General features: G+C 37.7%; 1 protein-coding gene across 15 annotated transcripts in view; it reads left to right on the forward strand.

Annotated features, from left to right (window-relative positions):
- CHRM3 (cholinergic receptor muscarinic 3) overlaps positions 1–24478 on the forward strand; it is a 479705-nt gene that overhangs the window by 129499 nt on the left and 325728 nt on the right. For 14 of the 15 annotated variants that reach the window (XR_013449773.1, XR_013449772.1, XM_078077757.1 and 11 more), the window contains one exon: positions 5685–5797. The exons of the other annotated variant lie outside the window; for it this stretch is intronic. The gene's annotated coding sequence lies outside the window, so the exon portion shown is untranslated. The remainder of the gene's footprint in view (positions 1–5684; positions 5798–24478) is intronic. 15 annotated transcript variants of the gene reach the window in all.

Genomic DNA, 24478 nt, shown 5'->3' on the forward strand with positions numbered 1-24478 from the left:
GCCTTTTTTACCAAGGCTATCATTCTTTTTGATTTATTATTTCCTACCTTAACACTGTAGCTGTCCAATGCAGTTATTAAAATAGTTAATTCTTGCAAAAATTAATTTTAGAGTCTTAACAGAGAAAGAGAAATACCCATCAGATTATCCTTTAGATAGTGAGAAACCTAGCTGAAATGTGTATTTTCATCCAGAATATCACAGTGTGCCCTGGGCATAACCATTAGGGTGCTCAAACCGTGTATACATCAGCTGTGGATCTCTGGGCATAATCATTGTATGGGCGAAAAGCCACCCACTCACACAGAAGGAGCTGCTTCTGATTCCCACATGACCAGGTTTCATTGTTATACAATCAAGGTCACTTTTTTTGTACTTCCTTTCATTGAAGATGCTTTTGATTAAACAGATTTCTTTAAATTTTTGTGGCTTTGTTCTGTTGTAATGCAATGAGAATAAGAGAACACCAGTTGCCTCGTTAGTAAGGGACACAGGTTAGAACTTCCTTCGGATGAAAAAGTTGGAGACGCAGATGAGCTGTGAGCTGGATATCCTCTGGCAGAGTTAGCTTTCCGGTCCTGTCTGAGCACAGATCAACATGTTTTTGAGCCTCAACTACTGCTCTTGTCAAATATTGTCTCCCTTTTCTGGGTAATGACTTTGGTCATTATCTTTGATGTGGTTCTGCTAAAACAGTGCGCTCTCCGTATGAGATATATATAAATCCTCTGAGTGCAGGGGTCAGCATTGGTGTGTTGATTGCTTATGCTAATTGGCAAATGTTAGGGTAAACTTGTCTCTTTTAAGTAGAGTGGGTGGTTTTAAATGACTCCATTCCAGAGAGAACTTAGCTTCAGTAATTTGTGTGTTTTTTAAAATCTGCCTCTAAATTATTCCATTTCCAATAGCAAAATAAATAGACAAACAAACAGCTCTTAATAAAACAACAGAAGCATTCTCTTGCTGACAGAAAAAGTGAGATTTCAAATGTGGAGAAGTCTGAGATGTTACCACCACTCATAAAAATGTAGACATGTCTGCTTCTTTTAAAACATAAAATTTGAATTCAAGCAAGTTCGCCCTTTTCTCAAATAAATTGATGAGCTTCAAGTAAGTTAGCTACAATCACACAATCTTATTTTCACCATAGTGTCTTCCAATATTTATTTATTCTGCATGAAATTGCCTGTAATGTTAATGAGGTCTATCATAGTTTTTTATATTCTGCGTTTATAGACACATATCCTTATGGTAGACTAAATTCCATACTTCTTATAGCAAACAAAGCATAATATAAGTTTCACAATATAACATTCCATAGTGATAAACTGTTTCCCTTTTGTTGGGTTATAATAAGAGTAGTAACAATAACCACCACTGATTGACTATTTATACAGCAAGTATTCTGTTAAGAGCCTCTTTCAACAAAGTAGACACCAAGCTTAGTTTGTTTTATGGAAATGCCTGGAATTTGATATACTTAAGTTTCTACTGTCTGTGTGACATTAGTCAAGAAAAAACTTCCTACTCTTTGCTCACCTTTAACTTCCTCCTCTGAAAAAAATAAGGCTAGAAATGGCTGACCTTGAGGCTGTACCCACCAGAGTCTGGCACATAGTAGATGTTCGAGAAGTGGGGAAGATCATCATTGAGAACTACTCCTGAAGTTGATTTGCCCAAATCAGTAAGATAAAGAGATGTATACTATTTTGTGCATATTTCCAGATGGATTTCCAGGATAATTAAGCAGTCGGTGCCCCCGAGAATGTGCTAAGTGTTCATTTTTTATATACCAGATCCTTACCGGGTTTGCTTTTGCATTCTTCTTGTGTTCATTCTTCATTTATTCTTTCAACAAATAACAGATGCCTTGTGCACCAAGCGTTTCTGAAGTCACTGTTACACTCAGGTTGCAGTTGGCATGAAGGAGGTGTTGTCTGTTCAACAAGAGTCAAAAGACTCAGGTGTGGTCTCCACTGCTAAGCCAGTAATAGGCAGGCAGAAATGTATGTGGGATGTGTGTGTGTGTGTGTGTGCGCGCGCACGTGCGTGCACATGTACATCTGTGTGTTACACGTTTGTCTTCTCCATGAGACTATAGTGGGTCATTTTGATATCACATCATATCAATGAAGGTGCTCAAGATATAGCCTCCTGGGAAAGACACATGTTAACAGAGAATACACTAAGACTTATAATAATAGATTTATGCACAAAAGGTTGTGCCTGTATAATTCTGCCCAAGGGATTAAGGATGGCTACAAAATTCACTAATGAATTAAACATTTTTTCGAGTGAATACCAATTTATCAGTGCGATTAGAAAAGGGCTCAATGTTAAAAAGTGTAATCTACCCAAAGAAAGCCAAAAATGCAAAGTCAGGAGAGACCTACCTCTGCAGCAGCCTTTTTCGTATAGCTGTAATTGGCATGGTGGATGGCTGAGTATTAGGACAGGAGGGTGGGAAGGTAAACAGGGCTATACCTGAAAGAAGATAGGAAGCAGGTAAATACCACACACTTCCCATGTGACAGGCGGTACGCTGGGCATCTTATGTGTATTTTTTCTTGTAAGTTTTAGAATAACCCTGTTTTAGAGGTGATGGAAATGAGACTTTGAGTATGAAGTTGTTCAAGGTCATACAGCAAGAATATGGTGGATTTGGTGTTCAGAGCCAAGTCTTTGAGATCAGAACCCCTCATCTCTTCACCAAGATAGCAATTAATAGTTAAATGGGAAACCACTTAAATGGCTTCTCACTAATTTGGGTTTAATTAACTTCTGTGAAGATAAATCTTCAGGATTTCGTTCTGTGTTGTCTCAAACTTCATTGAGAGTACAGAATGAATGTTCTACAAAATTTATTTTTCACTTTATTTGGTGTCTTTCAAATGTGAATGTTTCTTCTTCATAAAGACAACATGGTTTTTTTTATGCTACGTAGCAGATTCTTTTCTTTAAAATAGGATTTTTAGGGGCGCCTGGGTGGCTCAGTCATTAAGCGTCTGCCTTCGGCTCAGGTCATGATCCCAGGGTCCTGGGATCGAGCCCCGCATCGGGCTCCCTGCTCCGCGGGAAGCCTGCTTCTCCCTCCCCCACTCCCCCTGCTTGTGTTCCCTCTCTCGCTGTGTCTCTCTCTCTGTCAAATAAATAAATAAAATTTTATAAATAAATAAATAAATAAATAGGATTTTTAATTTTTTAAGTTTTTTAAGTTTTTATTTATTTTAAAAGATTTTATTTATTTATTTGAAAGAGAGAGAGAGAGAACATGAGCAGTGGGGAGGAGCAGAGGGAGAGGGAGAAGCAGACTCCCGCTGAGCAGGGAGCCCGATGCGGGTCTCAGTCCCAGGACCCTGAGATCATTACCTGAGCCGAAGGCAGACACTTAACCAACTGAGCCACCCAGGCGCCCCTTTAAGTTTTTATTTAAATGCCAGTTAGTTAACATACGGTGTAATATTAGTTTCTGGTGTACAATTTAGTAATTCAGCAATTACATACAACACCCAGGGCTCATCACAACAGATTATTTTTTATAGGCGTTATGCTTTGTTTTGCTTATCTTCATCACCCCTTTACCCATCCTTAGGTATGGCCAGTGAGAACATCTTGAGGTGATGGTGGCCAGCTTTCTCCATCCATGTTCATTGGCCCAGCCTGTGTGCCAGATTGAGTGTGGCTGAGTCTCACCTCCTTTTTGGCGCCTCCTCCAGGGCAAAGCCCCACTGCCCCCCAAAAGGCCTGGCCATACTCCATGCAGCTGTTGCTTTGCCCCTTGGGCTCCCCATCTTCTGGGAGGATTGGATTCCTACCCCTTGCTTCCAGTCTACCCGAAAGCACCTTCTTTCCCTAATAACATCCCCTCCAAAAGGAGAACTAACAACTCTCTAGACCAGAAACCAGCCAACCATTTCAGTAAAAGGTCAGATAGTCTATATTTTAGACTTTGCGGGTCATGCTATTTGTGACCACCTCTCAACTCTCCCATTGTAGCCCAAAAGCAGCCAGACACGAGATGTAAATGAATGGCTGTGGCTGTGTTCCAATAAAACTTTATTTATAGACTCTGAAATTTGAATTGCAAATAATTTGCAGGCTTCTTTTGATTCCTTTCAACGATTTAAAAATGTAGGACCCATTCTTAGCTCAGAAACAGGCGGAAGGCTGCAGTTTGCCAGCCTCTCTCTGCTCTAGACCGACTGTGCTCCAACGGTACTCACTGCGTCTTCAGTGGGGTCAACTGGGGTCTGACCATTGGGGTGTCTGATGTAGCTATTTCACGACAGCATCTCTAATCCAGAGCAGCTTTTGCTAGTTCCTTCCTAGAACCTTTAGTCATTTCTGTTTGCTCCTGTCTTTGTGCGAGAGGAGGACTGCACGAAAGGATCTGGTCATAGGGGAAGGTGGTTAGGTTCTGTCAGCAAGCTGGTGTCTGATCTGGGAATGAAAGGCGAATTCTTTTTCTCTGGAAAATTTCTTTGTTTTTAACCTTTTGCTGTTCTTCATGAACCTCTCCAATTCAAGTAAATTAAACTGACTACTGATCACTTCGTAATTCTTCGAGTGAACATATTTGACCTTAATTCACATGATTTTTTGGATTACTTGTTCTCCTTTTTTTCCCTTGAGATTATGTTGCAAACGGGAAGATAACTTTGGCAAGTAAATGAAAGGATCGATCAAACAAGAGTGTGAATTTAGACAAAAAAGATATGCCAATTCCCACTTTGGTTGTTGCCATTTATTTGTTCATTTACTCAGCAAATATTTACATGTGCCAGGCACTAAATCCCAAAACGAAATCTCACTCTACAGCACTCCATACAGTGATGAGCAGAGTACCATGCTTGTCTTCCAGAGAACTACAGGGGAGGCAGAGATCAAGGAGATTCATCGTTCTGTGATCCTCTTTGTATCTGTTACTCATATTGGAGGACGTATGGAGTACAAGTAGGCGTGGGATGATGGTGACACATGTACCTGGACACTCCACATGATATGGTGGAAGAGCATGGCTCTGGAGGTCAGAGTCTGGGGCCAGTCACTCTACTATTCTGAACCTTGAATGCTGTAAATGAGGAAGCTATTTATGTTGCAGCTTTGTTGTGAAAGACTAAAAAAAAGTCATACACAGGCATGATAGGATGTTCAATACATAGGCCCTAAAAATAATTCTACATGCCTTTTGTTTGTTTTGTTCTTTTTTTTTTTTTTTTAAGAGAGAGGGAGATAGAGTTGGGGGGGGCGGTGGGGAGAGGCAGACGGATAAGGAGAGAGAATCTTAAGCAGGCTTCACGCCCAGCACAGAGCCCTATGCGGGGCTTGATCTCACGACCCAGAGATCGTGACCTGAGCTGAAGTCAAGACTCGAATGCTCAACTGACTGAGCCACCCAGGTGCCCCTATTTTGTTCTTTATTTATAAATGTATAGCCTTCCAGTAATGTCATACCAATTTACTACTAAATCTACTACTTCCTAATCAGACTTCTTTATTGATGGCATAGTGTGTTTCCACGGCTATACTATGCATTGTGGAGAAAACAGAGATGTGTGAATTAAGGCCCCTCTGCTGGATTGTCAAACATTTTTTTTTAATGCTGTGTATTGGAAAGATACTCTTCTATGAATGATATGAAATAATATTTATTGACTTTGCTATCTCTTTGTGTTTCTTTTTAGATCTGAATGGTGATGGCACACATTTCGGTTACGAGTTGCTCAGTGAGCTGTGGATCGACGGAACTTTAAGCATCCCTGTCGTGATGCACGCCTCGAAGCCCCTTCACTGTTAGGTATTATCTATACATTATCATTTATGTGGTTATATTGAGATCTTCAACAGAGTGTATACATTTACAATGAAAAATGTGCAAATACATGTGTTCGTGTTGATGTTGTGAATATGGCTAGATTTATTCTGGTTGTGTGCCAACCAATTGCAAAATGAAAGAACAGGTTAAAATGTATCTGTTATGTGTGTGTATGTCTATTAGTACCCCTAGTATATATGCATCTCCATAGCAGAATTTAGAAGAATTGAATTTTACCTCTCCTTTAACTGAGTAAAAAAATGTCACTGGAAAGTTGCAATGGCTTTTGAAAAGTTTAATATCATATAAATCTGGCAGTATAAAAATTTCACCTAATGTAATGTTTAGAAACGGTTCGATTTTATTATAGTTTTAACCAACAGGATATCTGATAATGCTTTCACTTACCCAAGTGTCACATGGTAATTGACACGTGATGTTTATGGTGTAATGGAAAGGGAATTATACTATGTCTGAAAACCTTAATCTGATATATCATCTGACCAGTTCCTTATAACATGAAGATATAGTATATCCGTGTATAGTCCAAGCCTCAGTTTCCTCCATCTGCAAAATGAGAGGAAGAATTTCTGCTTTACCTAATTCATAAGATTATTTTATAGGTCCAATAAGATAATAATGTGAAATTATTAGTTAACTGCAAACCCCATAAAAATGGTATGGCTGTGGTTGACTCATATTTCCAATAAGGAATTGGATAAAAGTTGTGATCATACTTTGCTTTTTTTTTTAAAGTTTTTTAATTTAAATTCCAGTCATGTTAACATACAGTGTAACATTAGTTTCAGGTGTACAATTTAGTGATTCAACATTTCCATATATTACCCCCTGCTCATCACAACAAATGTACTCCTTAATCCCCATATACTTTGCTTTTTAAGTTGGTTAAAACAGCTTGATATTTTGTGTGTTTTTCCTCTAAAATATAAATTATAAAATTATACTTAATTTTAATTCATGACTCAAGTGAATTTCTCGTATTTGAGAAAATTACGTTTAAATTTTGAGAAACATGTTTCTCACCACACTGCACACACCAGTCCCCACCAACTGTAAGAATTGTGTTTCTGCTCCTGATCTCCAGGATAATTTCTTATTAGACTTAATTTTGGGTATTTACACTTGGAGGAGAAAAGATACACTAGATACTTTTTATGTATAGTTTAATTTCAGGATACTAAGGAAATGATATAGAAATTCAATCAGATATTAATCATTTGGTTTGATACATTTAATTCCTTTTCACTGCTATCTCTTCAGTACCTCATATAACCATTCTTTTTTGTTAACAGAATATAGCTACTCAGTTTAAAGTAAAAGATTGAAAATAAAAATCTTAACAAATATATTTAGTAAGATTGAGAAAGACTTTTTCACTAAAATTAAACAAGTTGTTATATAACCAGGCCAGTGCAATGAGACTGGTTTGCAAATTATTCGCCAGAAATTGATATGATTATTATTGAAGGGGCAATGGTTTATTACATGAATCAAGTGTTTGCGCTTAGGTGAGACAAAAACCTTAATAACAGGTAACATATATTCAGTTGGTAATATCATCGTATAGTCCTTAGGTATGAGGGGCTGTCTAGAGTCAGACTGGGATTGCAACCCAATTCTTTCATTTTCCAGCTTTGCAATGTTGGACAAGTCACTTAATCTCCTTGTACCTTTGTTTGCTCACCTGTAAAATGGGTCTAATAATAAAATTATCTCATAGGGTTGTTTTATGGATTACATGAGTTAGTAGAGACAAGCGCTTAGGAGCTCTTGAGCTTAGTAACTAATTAGCATTAATGGTTGTTATTCACTGGATGAGTGTGGGATTATGGTGACCACCACAGATTTTGGAATCAGAAAGCCCTAGGTTCAAAACCTTTATTAATTTATGGTGGAACCTAGTCACTGAACCTTTTAAAGTCTCAGTTTCAGTGGGGGGAAGGGAAATAATTAAAATATACTTCATACTGCTTTGGTTAGAATGGTTTACCAGAGCATCTGGCGAGGAGTGGTAGCCAATACCTACATCAAGAGCTGTGAAGATATAATCACAAATTATTATATAATGCAGTTTTAAAGTAATTTAAATCAGAGATTCTCTGATTCTGAAAATGTCTTTCTTGCCATATGTTATATTTAGGGGACTTTTAGAAATGTGCCCAATTATAAGATTTACTTTGTTAGATCCAGAATTTCAAAAAAGACAAACGAATAAATCAAATCATAAAATGCAAACATAACTTAAATATGGCATCCTGACTTTAAAAAAAAAATCCATTAGCCTTTTTAGGCCTATCAGGCATATCAGCTCAGTGTTTAATTTGTTATGAAGATTGGACTGTTACCACATTTAAAATAATTTTCTTTTCTAGAAAAATAGGGAAAACAGAAGAAAAGAAGTGGAAATGCAGAACGTATGTCACAAAACGATGGGGAGGAAGGGCTTGCTTTTTCAATTCTGTGGTCATGTAGTCTAAACCATATTGTATGCTTATTCTTGTTATAAATAAACTTAAGGTATTGTCCTTTGGGCTCATATTGGACAAAATTCAGTGGTTGTACTGGGTGGCATATTTCAAATGAGTCATCATTTTTTTCCCAAGGTGGGAAATAATGATAATTTGGGGCAGTGATCTGCGCCAAGAGCTAATTGCCTGGCTGCCATGTATCACTCAGAACAAAAAGCCAAGTCTCCTTGCCTCACATGTTAACTATAAACCACCTGGAACAGTGATGGTGTTTGGTCAGTCCAGCTCTATGTCCATCCATAATAGTACCCATAGAGTCTTTCACATATAAATTTAACCTGACTTGTTTATAATTCAGATTGTAATATTCTCAGTAGTTGCTTTGTACACTGCTGTTATTCTTCCTGTTTATTTTTGCAATAGCATTAGCCTTTAAGAGTTTGCGCATGATGAGGACAGTCATGGTTGTGGAGGAGGCTTTTGAGTGTAAAGGTTTTGGAGGTGCATTCCTAGCTAACAGCCCTCGTTCCATGTACGTGTGCTTGGGAACCTTGGTGAGAGATGACCTTGGTGCTTCTTCTGACCTCTTTCCACAGGGCTCTGCATTGTTCCATACTTTCAGTCCTTCAGCATGGTCAACATTCACATCTTGAAATCTTGTATTAAGATTTAGGGTGTAATAAAAAGAAAAAGCAGAGTGATGGTGCTCATCCAAACAAATGGATTCTCATGTTGCCCTACTTATTTCCATGGCCATAATATATTTGTGATGTCTATCTCAAAAATTATTTGTGGCTTTATGAGTGTCCTTTTAAAGGAGTTGGATTTTATACACATCCATGGAAGATAAGTACTATTAACCTGAATAGGGGAAGGTGGAATGTGTGTATTGAGTAATTTAACATTCTTATAGGTTTCAGCTATCTTTTTTAGAAATACAGAGATGAGGGCACCTGGATGGCTCAGTTGGTTAAGTGTCTAACTCTTGGTTTAGGCTCAGGTCATGATCTTGGGTCCTGAGATTGAGCCCTGCATCGGGCTCCACACTCAGCTCGGGGTCTGCTGAAGATTCTCTCCCTCTCCCTCTGCTCTTCTCCACCTACATGCGTGTTCTCTCTCTCTATTTCTCTAAAATAAATAAATAAATCTTTTTTTTTTTTAAAGAAATACAAGGAAAAACAACCAAACCAAAAAACCCCCTCTAAGTCAGTAAACAAAACCCTCGTTATGTAGCCACAAGAAATTTTATTGAAACTTATTTTAGTGGCTGTATATAACTCAGAAGCAGACTTCAAATCATTTAGTTTAATGTTTATTCTTGAATAATACAATTTTAACAGGAAAGACCATTGGGTCCGCTAAACCAGTATTTTAACACTCAACATTCATCTTTGTTACTTAATGTACATCAGTCATATACAGAGGAGTCAATGCAGGCTAACTACGAAGAACGCTAAGTAACACGTGGTAGCTCAAGCCATTCAGCTTTCACAGATGGCTGTAGATAGGTAAGTGGAAAGCATTAAGCCAGTAAAGACGTATTTAAGAGAGGAAAATGGGCTGACAGTTTTCAATGCATGAGCTATTTTAGATTGACATGCTTCTAGCAAAGAGGGATAATGTTTGAATGAATCATATATCAAGAATATTCATCCAGTTGTGTAAGCAGAAATATAGGACTAATGTAGGACTAATGAATATTCATCCAGTTGTGTAAGCAGAAATATAGGACTAATGTAGAAATTTAGGACTACTGTAATCACGATATTAAAGCTTTGATAGGCTCCAGTAAGTAGAGAGCAATACAGCAAGAATAATATATTATCGAAAGAAGTGGGTTGTTTTTTTTTTTTTTTTGTTATTCCGAAAGGTAACACTTGAAAAATTTCCAGATTGTTTCCTGATAACTTTTTGTCTTTATTTTATGTATTTGAAGATTAGAATATCTCTGTGACTATTTTCTGACATTCTTTTTAGCTAAAGAACTTACAGTTGTATGTTGACATATAGTAATAATAATGGCGACAACCATCTACTGAGCTAGTAACTATGCAGTGGGGTTTCATCTCAAATTGTGCCACATCATCATGTCATCTTCACAACTGCTGTGCAGGGACAGACTTGTCACCTTCTTTTTACAAAGGAGATGTATAATATGCATTGTACACTACTGATTCACATGCATACTTACATAACCTAAATTTGTAACAGCCTCTTCCCTGCAGGATGGTCACATACATATGGAAGCATATCGTATTTTATGAATGTAGAAAACTAATTTGATTTTTGAAATAAAATTAATTTTGAAAGTATAATACACTTCAGGTTTTCAGCCATGTTTATTTCATATCCTAGAGAATAAATAGCTTATAAAATTATAATTAAAGGTTTCCTCTTTTATCCTTCTGCAACAACCGATATGAATAAAAATGAGAATCTGCACTTATTTGAAATGTGTCCTCAGTGACAGATACAAGCAGGTGTCTTTCAGGAAAATGCATTAAAAATGCATTTTTAAGACTGGACAGTTTATCCTTAAAGTTAAATAATATCTTATTCGACATATTTTCTTAGGTCTTACTTTTTTTCATATGAATGGTCAGTATATATGCCATGAAATCGGCATGTGTTTCATAGTGAAATTGATTGCTTCCATAAAATTGAGATCAAAATGCTTGGTCTCAACACGTATCTTCTGTACACCTCACCAAATGCTTTCACATTCTCTTTTTTCAACTCAGTTAGTTGAAAAGAATTTTGTTGATTTGTCTCATATTTTGCCTCTCTCTCTGATGGACAGATATTAACACTGTTTTACTCTCCTTTTAGATGTGCACTCAACAGATCTATTTCCCCCAACAAAGAACACATAAATGTAATAAAAAATAAGCTTGGAAAGCAGAGGTAGTTTTGAAGAAGTAGTGGTTTTAACATTTGCTTTTAAGTAAAGAAGGTATTTATAATATGTTGAAGTCATTTAAAACTTGAGGGGACTAAATAATCTGAAAGAAAATCATGATTTAAATTACATTAGTTAAATATTTGAAGCTGAAGAACTCGGGTATTCCCTTTATTCATTCAACAAATATTTCTGGACCTCCTTCTATGCAGTGGGCATAGATTTTTGTTTCTTGAAACAAAATCCCTGTCCTCATGGAGTTTTTCTAGGTAGTCACTGGGGAGTGGGGAGCAAGAAGTATGGATGAGGGAGTCAAGTGTGTGTGTGTTTATGCATATATATACATATATATAATTTATTTATATATATATTTATAGTGACATATATATATACAAATAGTAATTTACTAAATTTAACTTTACATAAAAGCAGTTGCTTTTTATAGCAAAAAGAATTCTTTCATTGAACTTTCTCGAAAGCATAGTTTTTGATTATATAGTTGGAAATTCTTACTCATCAAAACTCCATATTTTGATCACTTCCAGAAATGAAAATTTTGGTAAACATCACAGTCTTTGTTTGAAATGGTTCATGTGTTTCCTATCTTGTTTTCTTTATTCATTGTGAGATTATTTGTAGGTGCTCTAGGATCTAAAGGAGAAATCCTCAAGACTATTTTGTGCATCATCAGACTGCACAGAGAGGGGTTATAAGGGCTAAGGGGGACAGAAAACTCGCACACCATGAGACCCAAAGGGGAAAAAATAACACAGAGAGAAGAGAAGGAATTCCAATTTTTTATTCTTCAATTGTGGTTGAAGTTCTCTCTGCTGGAGCATGGAGTAGCATGGATGTGTTGCACTTGTATTATGTAGTCATGTGAAAGTTTGTTGTAGAAACAGTCGTTGATTCATATACATTACTTAATTAAAAATGTAGTATTGGATGTGCACTTAGAGCTTGTGATGAAAGGAACAAGTAAAAAATTGGATAAACAAAGTATCATCCATAGACTGTGCTGAGCCTGTTTTCCAACTGGAAAGTGAGTCAATCATTTTTAGTGATTTTTGGATGTGCTATAATGACCTTTTAAGCTCAGCAAATAAATGGATATTAAATTCCAATTACTTAGGTTGCAGTGATAGATAAAGTCATCCATTCCTCTTGGGGAAATGAAAAACGTCATAGCTATGCATTCCTTTAAAAATATTTTTTTTTTCTTTTCTTGAAGCACAGCTTCATGTTTGAAAACTTACCTACTTTCTAGGTTCTCTGACTACATGATTTTGGTGGCTTTCCCAAATCAAGATCACTTAACTTTCATGTCATTGATGTAAAAGTCAGTGCATGATAGAAACTGTGCTACAGAAGATTTTGCAGCCATTCTTGTTAGTGGATTTTTAAATTTAGCTTTTTAAAATAACCTAGATTAAAAAATAATGTAGTCAAATGATAATGTCTAATGGCTTTTTGACAGTGGGGCAAAAACAGTGCTGAGGTAGAAGAACATGAATAGCTCATCAGTGCTAATTTTGCCTTTTTCCACTACTCCATATAAAGAGCAAAAATAAAGGATTTCTGCCAAAGTAAAAATTGTGGACAAAGTATCATTGAGTCCCCATCCTGCAAGGTGTAGCACTCTTATAGTAGAGTAATTACAGCTGCATTTCAATGTCTTAATATTCCTAGTGTTTGTCTATTAAAATACATTAAACAAGTTATAGAAATGTTAGAGTCTTGGGGCACCTGGGTGACTCAGTTGGTTAAGTGTCCCACTCTTGGTTTTGGCTCAGGTCATGATCTTGGGGTCATGAGATCGAGCCCTGAATCAGGCTCTGCACTCAGCACAGAGTCTGCTTGAGTTTCTCTCTCCCTCTGCCCCTCCCTCTGCTCGCATGTGTGCAAGCTCTTGCTCTCTCTCTCTCTCCATCTCCAGCTTCCTCAAGGAGGAAGCACATAAGATAAGTTGCAAGATAGAAATAGTAAGTTTAAGGCAAGGAAGAACTCATTGTATAGAAGCAGTTCCAGGTTGTTTATTTCAGTTTTGTTAAACTCTCAGTGGGAAATTAACACAAAGGAGGGCACAAAGGAGGACACAAATAAATGTTAGTTGAATTGAATGATGCCCCTGCTTATCAATTTCTTCGAGAGATCAACTACAAGCTTAGACTGTATTACCCAAGGTGTTTATTTATTTATTTATTTTTTTGAACTTTAAAAAGTAACTGGATCATGGACTTTAATCTCATTCTTTCCTTTATGCTGTGAGCTGGGAGATCCTCAGGGGCTGTGTAGAGTAAGGAAAAGCCACTTAATTAGTAGAGAGGGCCCTCTCCCTTTGTTCAGATTCTCTTTTGCCTGCTAATGAGAAAGGCAACTCAATCACATTGCTCCTGACACTCAAGACTTTTGTGTTCGGCTGGATGCTGAACAAAACTCGTCTTTCCATCTGAGTTCCCTGTCAGTGTTGTTCAAACTTCAAGGATGACCTCTGAATCAATCATAAAATCAGCTTAGTAGATTGCCAGCAGCATTTTTAAATGAAACACAAGAAAATTAAAAAAATGTCAGAGTATATCCCATCATTACTTTTTATAAAGCCTTTGTTTCATTTATATTTGTATGTAGATGTGTTGGGTCAAAGGTAAAATGTGTTTATTATTAGGGGCCACAGTCAAAAAAAGTTAGAAAACCACTGTTATTTATCTAATGCCCTCTCATTCTTCTGAATTCTGTTTTCTTAATTTGTCCTTTTTAATTCATCCATTTTCAAAATCTTCATTTCAGTAGCTCCTTTATGCCCGTGTAGACAGCTGCTTAGTTCCTCACTATCTCCCTTGTGATAGCCGACACTTAGTAGAGAGATCCCCGGAGTGCTCTCTAAATGTCGTTTGAAGGAATGAGTTAATGGCATTCTAACAGCAGTTACAATTTTGTAAGTCCAAATTTGAACTTAGTTTTTAATCCCACTCTTTTGACCACCGGTAATCACCACTATGCAGTTGCCCATTGGAATTTCTGAGTCATTTTCCTAGTTCCCTTGCCTCTTTAACCAAAATGAGTGATCAATCCAGACAATTCCATCACCTAATGTCCTTTAAAACAATCCTATTCTTGGGGCACCTGGATAGCTCTGTCAGTTAAGCATCCAACTCTTGGATTTCAGCTCAGGTCATGATCTCAGTGTCATGAGATGGAGCCCGGCATCAGTCTCTACACTGGGCGAGGAGCCTGCTTAAGATTCTCTCTCCCTCTCCCTCTGCCCCCCAACCCCCTGTGCACATGCACCCTCCCTCTCTCTTTTTTTTTAAAACCAAACAAAACCAATCCTATTCTTTACCTTGCCATGACTACTATTTGGCCCTGTGATTTTATACCCAAACTATTGCAATTAACATTGTAACAGACTCTCGACTCCAGCATTGCTCCCTTCTGGTAGGTCATTGCTCTTCCTGTTGGAATCCTTTCTAACACACAAATATGAATATTTTACTTTTTGTGTAAACATTTCCCATAGCCACGCTCCCTTTGTCTTGAGATTAAAATCCAGACACATTTCAGTGACAAGAAGAGGCCCTCCAGTATCTGACTTAAGGAAATTCTCCAAACATATCCAACCCTACACACTCACACAGCTAACATTCCAAAGCGGGTTGGTATTCTCAGTTATTATGCATGTTAAGATCTTTTGTGTTACTGGGCCATTAGGCTAACCTATGTTCTCCTCTTTGCTTAGAATGCCTTCACCTCTTGTTATGCCTGGAAAATGCCTACACATCCATTAACATATTGGTCCAAGTTTTTTGCCTCATGTAAGAATTCTGAGTCCCCTGAGTCAGCTTCTCTGCCATTACTTACTAAGTATTTATGGAACTGAAATCCTGCACTGTCTTTATGTTCATCTTCCTGTCCCTAATTGGGCTCTGAGCTTCTCTTGCATCCGTATTGCCAATTCCCCTTTGTAATCCGAGATAGAACCTGTCAAAGTGCTGAGCACTGGAAGGATGTCCATATGGGCTGAATGAATTCTTGTACCAGAAACATCTAAGGTATCTGGCAGGCCTCTTCCACTGATATGGCCTTCCTTTTCCTCTTATCCCCACTGTACCACTGGGATAGTTCTTGCTAGACTCATAAGTATGACACAAAATGATATTTACAATAACCATTCTCCATCACTTTCCCTAAATCTGAAAGTTTTATAATCTGTGAAAAGGTTGTATAAGCAAAGTAATATGTCTCCATTATTCACAATCCATGGAAACACCTTGATAACCAGTTGATATTCTGGACCTGGGTTAAGATCATTTTACAAGGATTCACCAGTTTATGTTCCTACAGTGTATTTCCTAAAGATATGTTCTAATACGGGCACAAACACTTATTTAATCACTAGCATTTAAAATCAGATCTTGGGGGGCACCTGGGTGGCTCAGTTGGTTAAGTGTCTGCCTTTGGCTCAGCTCATGATCTCAGGGTCCTGAAATCAAACTTCTCCCTCTCCCTCTGCCCCTCCACACCCCTGCATTGTGTGCACCCTCTCTCTCACTCTCGCTCAAATAAATAAAAACTTTTTAAAAAATATTTTAAAAAATAAATAAAATCAGATCTTGGATTTCAGCTTAACCTTGACCCTAATCTTGACCTTGAATACTGTTATACAACACATTTTCCCCAATTGCTCTTTATTATAATCAAAAATTTTTAATTGAATGCCAACAACTGATAGTTTAAACATTGCATCAGATTTTAACATCAAATTCTGAGGGGCCAACTTTTTTAAATATAGCATTTTCTTCATAAGATTTCAGGGAAAGTTAGGAAGAATTTCGAGAGAGAACATATTGACTGGTTTAATTTGGTAAAGAAGACATTCCTGTTGCAGGAAGCTAATCAACATTTCTTGTGCCTGAGTTGATGACATTGTTAACTTCACTGGATGGCCATGATAGTGTATGTTTAATAAGGGAAAATTTTGCACTGATTTTATAATTGTAGATATATATATAACACTATTCCAATGACTATGATGTGCCTTATACTTTTCCCCTGTTTTTCACTGCAGAGCTCAGTTCTTACACAATTGATCATTTCCAATGTGTCATCCAAATCAACCATTAAGGGGAAACAAAACATTTCATGGCCCTTTTGTTTTGGGATGAACAGCAGTGGATGTCACATTGCATTTTTCCAAGTAAATTTAACAGTGATGCATAGACTAACTAGATACCCTTTATTTGTTTAAAAAAAAAAAAAAGGTACAAATGGTGAAGTATAGTAACTTGTATGCAAAAATTCTCTGGGACCAACAATTTATGTATGCAAAGAACAGGAAAAAATATTGAGAAATGTTTTCTGTTGTAAAAAAAAAAATTAAACAGTACCTTTATACAAGCACATTAATTAGAAAATACATCAATACTTCTACTTCTCAGTTAATAAATTTATAGTAACATTAGGAAATGAAATATTATTAAACTGTTTTTGCTAAATCTTTCTTTAATATATTCTGCTGTTTTATTGTAACTCATAGGCTAACTGCAATTTTTATGATCACTAATTTTTCCATAGTTTTATACACTTGAAACTACAAAAAAAAAAGATACAAAAAGTAATACAAAACACCTCTAATCTTACCACTGAAACACTCCAAAGTAAGTTCAAATATTTTTATATTGTAGACTTTTTTAAATTTTATTTTTAAGTAATCTCTACACCCAACATGGGGCTCGAACCTACAATCCCAAGATCAAGAGTCACACGCTCCACCACCTGAACCAGCCAGGCACCCCTATATGCTAGACTTCTAAAATTTACATAGTTTTACACAAATGTGGGATTACAAAACTCATACCTTCTCCTCTTAATAATATAACAATACATTCCCATTTTCCCCATTTTCTGTTCCTCTAAATATTATTCTAAAAAGGATGCATAACATTATGTCGTATGGGTGTACCATAATGTATTTATCCCATATTAGTGATCATTTCGTTCATTTTCATTCACTCTGTGTGACATTTTGAAAAGAAATTTAAACATCCTTTGATATAAATCTCTGACTATATCCGGGTCCTATGACAGCTCCAACCCCTAAGCCCTTCTCTGAAGATCAGACTCCACGTAACAAAGATGCCGTCCTCACGTGAGTGCCTAACAGATAGTTCTAAATTAACATGTGCAGAAATGGACTGTGGATTTTCCTCATTCCACCCCAAACGTGCTTCTCCCCTATCTGTCCTGTTTCCCTTTTCCAAACTTTACTCCTTTCCCAGGAGAACCAGGCAAAGCCTAGGTGTTGTTTTTCTTCCTTTGCTTCTTTCCTCATTTCCCACATGTAATTCACCAGGACATTTAATAAGTCAGTCTTCATAACACATCCTCCCACGCTGGTAGTACGGCCACACCCGTCTGGGCGTGCCTGGGCCCATCTTCCCACCGGCTCTCCCTGCTGCCACTCCTGACACCTGTCCCACCTCTCCTCTGCTCACAGTCCTGCGGGGGCTTTCAGAACCCCTGAATAAAGTCCAGACTCTTAATCCTATAGCTGCCAGGGCCCCATATGACAGTCACCCGCTCTTGCTCCCCCTCATCTTCCGCCACCCTCTTCCTCTTTGGCTCTGTGTCTGCCAAGCTGGCTTCTCTCCGCCTCGGTCAAAAATCCCCTCCCTTCACACTCAAGCTGCCTCTTCCTTTTTGCTCAGGATTTAGCGGACATGCCAGCGCCCTCAGTGGCTTCCTGCCCAGTGCATAGGAAAGGCGCCCCAACCACTTTCAAACAGACCTCCACATTTTGTTTCCTGCATATGTGTATTATTTCTTAAATTCTCGTCTATTTGTTTATTATACATTCACTCATCAGAATGTAAGCTCCGTGGAAGTAGAGAAAAAGACTCTGTCTTATTCACTCATAGCTCTATCCCTAGAACCAAGAATAGTGCTTACAGTGTGGTGGAGACTAAATATTTACTAAATGAACACATAAATCCATGAAGATGTATTACTCTAATTTGTATTAAATAGAATTTCTCAGTCAAAAAAATTTTTTAACTTTTTTTTTGAACTTTTTGCTTCTCAGTGTTTAGTCACCATACCTCCAGAATACCAGTTTTTTCCTTTCCATCACCCATTATATGGCAGGGCTAAATTTATTGCACTGCCCCCCAAATCCAACAGTGCATACATAATTTTGTTTTGCCAATTCAGTGTACATTATTTAACCAATCCTTAAAATTTTAATACTAGTTTCTACCAATGGGGCCCAAACAGTTTGAAATTTGAAAATATTTCTCATTAAAGGCCCACACACTTTTTTTGTTTTTAAGGTTTTATTTTTATTTGAGAGTGAGCACGGGTGGAGGGGAGAGGGGAGTGGTAGAGGGAGAGGGAGAGGCAGACTCCCAGCCGAGCAGGGAGCCCAATGCGGGGCTCCATCCCAGGACCCTGAGATCATGACCTGAGCTGAATGCAGAGGCATAACTGACTGAGCCCCCCAGGCGCCCCCCACCACTGACCCAATCCGTGCAGGCCACATGTATCTGATGACGTCTGGAAGTAAAGGATGAAGCAAATGGGGACACATTTATTGAGATTCTGTTAGGCACTATACTTGTTTTCATTTAAGTGTTTACATATAAGTCATTTGATCCTCATGACAACCCTAGAAAATAGATATTATCCCTTTTTTCCAGATGAAGAGATGTTCTCTGAGAGATTATGGTTCATGGAACTAACAGGTTGTAGGACTTAAATGTGTGCCCAAGTCTGGCCAGTGCCAGAGCCCAAACTGTTAATGTGACATCACAAAAATAAAAGGTTTGTGTCTATCATCCAAATTTTCTGAGCCTTAATCATTAAGTTTTAGTGTGGATTCTGGATATTCGTGTTCTATTCAGAGCATTTTTAAAAGAAACCAAGTGTTATTCCTTTAGAACATTTCCACAGACTCACGTATCTGTTTTACCACATAAAGGAAAGTTTTGCAGGTAGTGAAATGGAAGAGACCGGCATCCATCATTTATACAGGCAAAGAAATGATAAACTGCTGTTGCCCGTTTCAGCAAACCTTTATTTATGCATTAATAAAATCACATCATCAAAATTGGTTCAGATGAGATTTATATCATATTCTAGACTTGCCTTCCTTCTCATAAAGGGTAATATGTCCTTTATTCTAAGGTTGATGTGGAGCAAAAAGGCAAGAAACCATGAAGGGATCCATCCAGGTGCAAACCCTTTCTTTAGATTATATAATCAAAATTATGAATATTTATTTGTTTCCAAGAATAAGTAGATCATCACAGAAATGGCTTCAATCAGGAAGATGAGGTCAGTTTAGAGTGTGCATGAAATTGTTAAAGTTCCCCAGAGAGCTAACTTCAGAAAGAGTCCTCAGAATGTCACTAAAATAACCAATGTTTGGGTCCATAAAAAGTAGAAGAGTTAAGAATGGCTTATGCTAAAAAAAAAAAAATTTAGTAAGAGGTTTGAATCACTTTTATACTAGTTCTTCAGATGTATGAATGACCTTTTCATGATTGTTCTTTTTTCATCCCAGACATTTAGCAATATAATTCAATAATCGTGAAAAATTCCAAATGGGTTCACAGAATTCTGAGTTTTTATACTATAGCAGTAATCTATTTGGGGGCAAGGAGGCAATATTTTAATGAAAAAGTTATGTTTTGTGACTTTTTTAATTAAAGGGAGGTGGGCATAGTGAACTAGAATTTCTTTATTTATGGTAACTGTGCACATAGCTCAGTACACATTTGACAAGAGGCTATTTGTAGGAAGCTAATTTCGAGTGGAAACAAATAGTTGTGAAAAATGAGGAAATCCTGCTGGAAAAAAAAAAAAAGTGTGACAGGATCACATCAAATAGGAGTGTTAGAGTAATTTACTATTCTAGGCAATCCAGCAGCTGGTTTATCTAAAGCGTTTCTCTTTTTCATGAGCACTGGAACAAGGACAGGAAATGGCTCAAAAAGCATGCTGACTTTCCTCTAACAGATTTCTGTAAAACTTTAATAGCAAAAAATGAGTTTTAGAAGCTCAGTTCTTAGCCATTTTGGGGACTCTTTAATGAGACAATGCATATATTTCTAACTTTAGTTACTCAGAAATTATCCTAGAATGGAGACTTTTTCAAATAGAGTAAGGATAAAAGGAAACAAATTTCTGCTTATGTCATTCATAAAAAGTGTACTAGATTGAACTCAACACTTAGAATCAGTTTTATAGAATAATGAAGATTTAGCTCACCATTGAGAAAATGATGCAGAGACCTACTGTAAAGTAGGATATATGTAACATTTTATAAAACTGCACTTAATTGTTCCAAATAAGGAGACTAATATAAATAGTAGTTGGAATCCCTAAAGATACAAGAACTAGAGTAGATAAAGGAAACAGGTAAATCATACAATGTAACAATGTATCTGGAAAAATATTTTAATGCAACTAATAACTTATAGGTAGGATTATCTTTTTAAAAAATCATTCCAAGAGATTTGAGTGGAATCTCTTTATAAAGTCCCACACACACAAAAAAAAGAATAAAAAAAGCTTCCTTACCAGGGGTTGGGGAATGTGGAAGATGGGGAGGTGTTGGTTCAAGGATACAAACTTTCAGTTATAAGGTGAATATATGAGATATATATCTTAGGATATATGATTCCACAGTAGTGGTTAACCACTGCAATGAACAATTTTTAAGTAACAAAAATGCATTTTTCATTGGAATTTTTGTCTCCTTGACTCTAGATTTTATTTGGGTTGTGGGAAACAAAAATCAAATGCTGTTTATGAGTTTCCTGACGTCAGAGTAAAAAATTACCACAGGGGCACCTGGGTGGCTCAGTCGGTTAAGCGTCTGCCTTCGGCTCAGGTCATGATCACGGGGTCCTGGGATCGAGCCCCACATCGGGCTCCCTGCTCAGCGGGAAGCCTGCTTCTCCCTCTCCCACTCCCCCTGCTTGTACGCAAGCACTCTCGCTCTCTCTCTTTGTCAAATAAATAAATAAAATGTTAAAAAAAAATTACTATGAACTTTATTTTCTCACAGTTCTGGAGGACATAAGTCCAAAATCAAGATGGTGACAGGGCTGCACCCCCTCCCCCCATGGAGGTTCTAGGAAGAATTCTCACTCTTCCAACCTCTGGTGAGTGTTGGCATCACTCTTATCTCTGCCCGGATCTTCACATCAGCCCCTCTTCCATTTGGGTCAGATCTCTGTGGCCTTCCTCTTATGCATGTAACACATTTAAGGCTCACCTAGATAATCCAGGATAATCTCCCCACCTCAAGATTCTTAACTTAATCACATCTGCAGAGACTCTTTTTCCAAATAAGATCACATGGGCAGGTTCCGGGGATTAGGACCTGATATCTCGTGGGGAGCATTATTTATCTACTCTATGCTGCATAGAGTTTCCTATTCTCAACTAGCTTTAAATCTAATATAGTTTGTGGAACATATTAAAATATAGGTGTTAACTAGAGCTTTTTGTTAAATACAACTAATCAAAGCTATCATAGCTGTAATAGTACAAGATAGTGGAGACTTGGGGTGAAAAAAATTAGTTTTGTACCCAAATTACTTTTTACCCCAAATACTTCATCTGTTCTCAATTACTGAGGTCATACTATAAAGGTCTATGGTTCTGTGCTAATTAAATATTATAGAAATCAAGTTTTAAATGTTTCAGTACAATTTATTTAATTTATTAGAAATTTATTTTCCAAAGTTTCTTGACACATTTTGCCTAAATGGTCCTCATTGACGTATATTGAAAGTACATTAGAATACTTGCTATTAGGCATTTTTAAACTTAGGTGGGTAAGTGAACTCTCTCTTGTTCTGTTTTCTAGTGATAATTTCCTCACATTCAGACAATTTGTTCTCATGGTAAAGAAATTAAAATCAAAAAACAGCTCCAACCTGGTCTTGTTTTATAACATGTCCAACTGAGAAAATGATACATGTTGAAACACCACGTTAACAAAACACTGTTTTCATCCCAAGCGTCTTTGATTTTGATTCAGCAGCATGTCTGCAAGAGCAGACCAAGCTATAGATAATAATGTGAATCCAGAGATTATGTCATTGTATCTGTTATTATGTTAATTAGTTTAAGTGAATTACCAATGTCCAGCAAGACATTACTCACTTTGGAATGCATTTCACTAGCAATTTATCATAGTAATAAGAAGCAGGAGAGACATATTGGTTCCTTAAGTGGCAGCAATTATACCTGCTAATGGAAAGAGAAGCTGTGGTTATTAAAACACTCTATATCTTTTGCATCAGAGTTGTTCATCTTTACTTAGATGCCTGATTTCAGTTCCTTTTAATTCAGGTTCTTCTGTTTATGTTTATTACCTTGAAGGATTCTTCAGTCCCAAGTTAATTATTTGCTTTTTATTCTAAATTGCTGTCAAATACAATGGGATTTGAATTCCTTATGGGGCATGAAAATTTCTCCTAGGAATGCAGATTTGAAAGGAACTTTGCAGAAACTTGCTTTTTCTCCCTTGACCCCAGTTCATAGAGAAATATTGGCAATTCAGTTACTTAGTTGTAGGCTCTTCAACACAGCCAGGCTCTTCCCAGTGGCGGAGAGGCAGTCTGAGAAGAAGGGGTGCCCGCGGAGTGCAGCTCTCTTGGTAACAAATAAGATTCCTTTCACTGAACACAAATACATATATTGTGTCTGGTACAAGCTCATTTGCAATGACAGATTAAAAAGTCTTTGCAGAAATGTACCAAATTTGTGTAGAGTGAAATCGACCAGATCAAGATCTTTACTCCAGGATGACTGGAAGAGCTTTCTAAGAAATACATCATTGCAGGGCACCTGGGTGGCTCAGATGGTTAAGCATCTGCCTTCGGCTCGGGTCATGATCCCAGGGTCCTGAGATCGAGCCCCTGCGTCGGGCTCCTGGCTCAGCGGGGAGCCTGCTTCTCCCTCTGCCCCTCCCTGTTCATGCTCTCTCTCTCTCTGTATCTCTGTGTCTCAAATGAATAAATAAAAAATCTTTAAAAAAAAAGAAACACATCATTGCATTGGAAGGATTGAATGTAGTAGCTCTATATTTCCTAGGTATCTCAGGAACTTAAAATTAATTCTTTGCCACAATTTCATGAATGCCTTTTCTTAATTGTAAACAATGTTATAATATCCTGTCAAAGAAATATTTAAGAATTATTGCTAGGTACTTTCAGCCTACCTCTGACCTCATTAAAACCAATAAGCTCTCTTTTAGGTACTTACTCTCTAATTTTAAAAAAAGAACTTGATGACATCCTCTTGGCACTGTAGTTAAAATTTTTGTTCTCAGTGCAACACACATATGCAGAAAAAATACATTTCCTTTATTTTAACTCTAAAACACTTTCAGAATTTATTTTGAAGCAATCATTCAAGCAATGCCTTAGGTACTGCTCATTGTCTTGGGACACGATCTGCTTCAAGTCACCCACCACTCCCACCAGTGAAGATGACTTCTATACGTGGAGATGAATGTGTGGCTTCCATTATATCATGGAGCATGTGATCCACATCATGGGGCATGAGGCTATCTGCTCCCGGCTCCAGGATGCTGCCCTATCTCCTCTGCCCCGCTTGTCCTGTGGCATTTAATGATGAAATCTGGATGAGTAGTAACCTCGAGGCAGGTCTGTTTTGGCACAGAGTCTGTGGTTTTCCCTGGCTGACTCCCCATCTCTTTAACACCTGCTGGTGGGTTCTTTCTAGGCCCCTGTGGGATCTTCACTGTATCCCATTCTGCTCCAGCAGGGCTGACACTCTGCTGTCCCTTCCCCCTGCTGTGGTGGCCTACTCTGGCCAGTCTGCAGACAACCCCTCAGCCACTTCTGAGCCTGTCTCCACCTCCAGGAACTGAGCCAGGCTAGGAAATGGAATTTGCATGTCTCCCCTAACTAGTCATGCTGGGCAGCTGAGTTCCTGTTCATGGGACTGTACCCCAGGCTGGCGTGGGCAGCCTCTTTCCAGAGTCCAAGGTAGGGAAGTGAGACAAAAGCCCTGCTTTGCTTTGCATTCTCTTCTTTAACCTGCCCTCCCATCCCATGGACAACGTGGAGAGAACAAAATAGGAATACATACCTCTTAGCCTTCTCCCTTCTCTTCTTTTTCCTGGTCCACTCTTCCCTAGGACCCACAAAAGGCAGCTTTTCCTGCATCATATACTTCTTCTGGATACAAGCCTAAGCATTAATCCCTAAGGAAGAATAGGGGCACCATCTCTACTCC

Source organism: Halichoerus grypus, chromosome 7, assembly GCF_964656455.1.
Source record: "Halichoerus grypus chromosome 7, mHalGry1.hap1.1, whole genome shotgun sequence".
Classification (NCBI taxonomy): Eukaryota; Metazoa; Chordata; class Mammalia; order Carnivora; family Phocidae; genus Halichoerus; species Halichoerus grypus.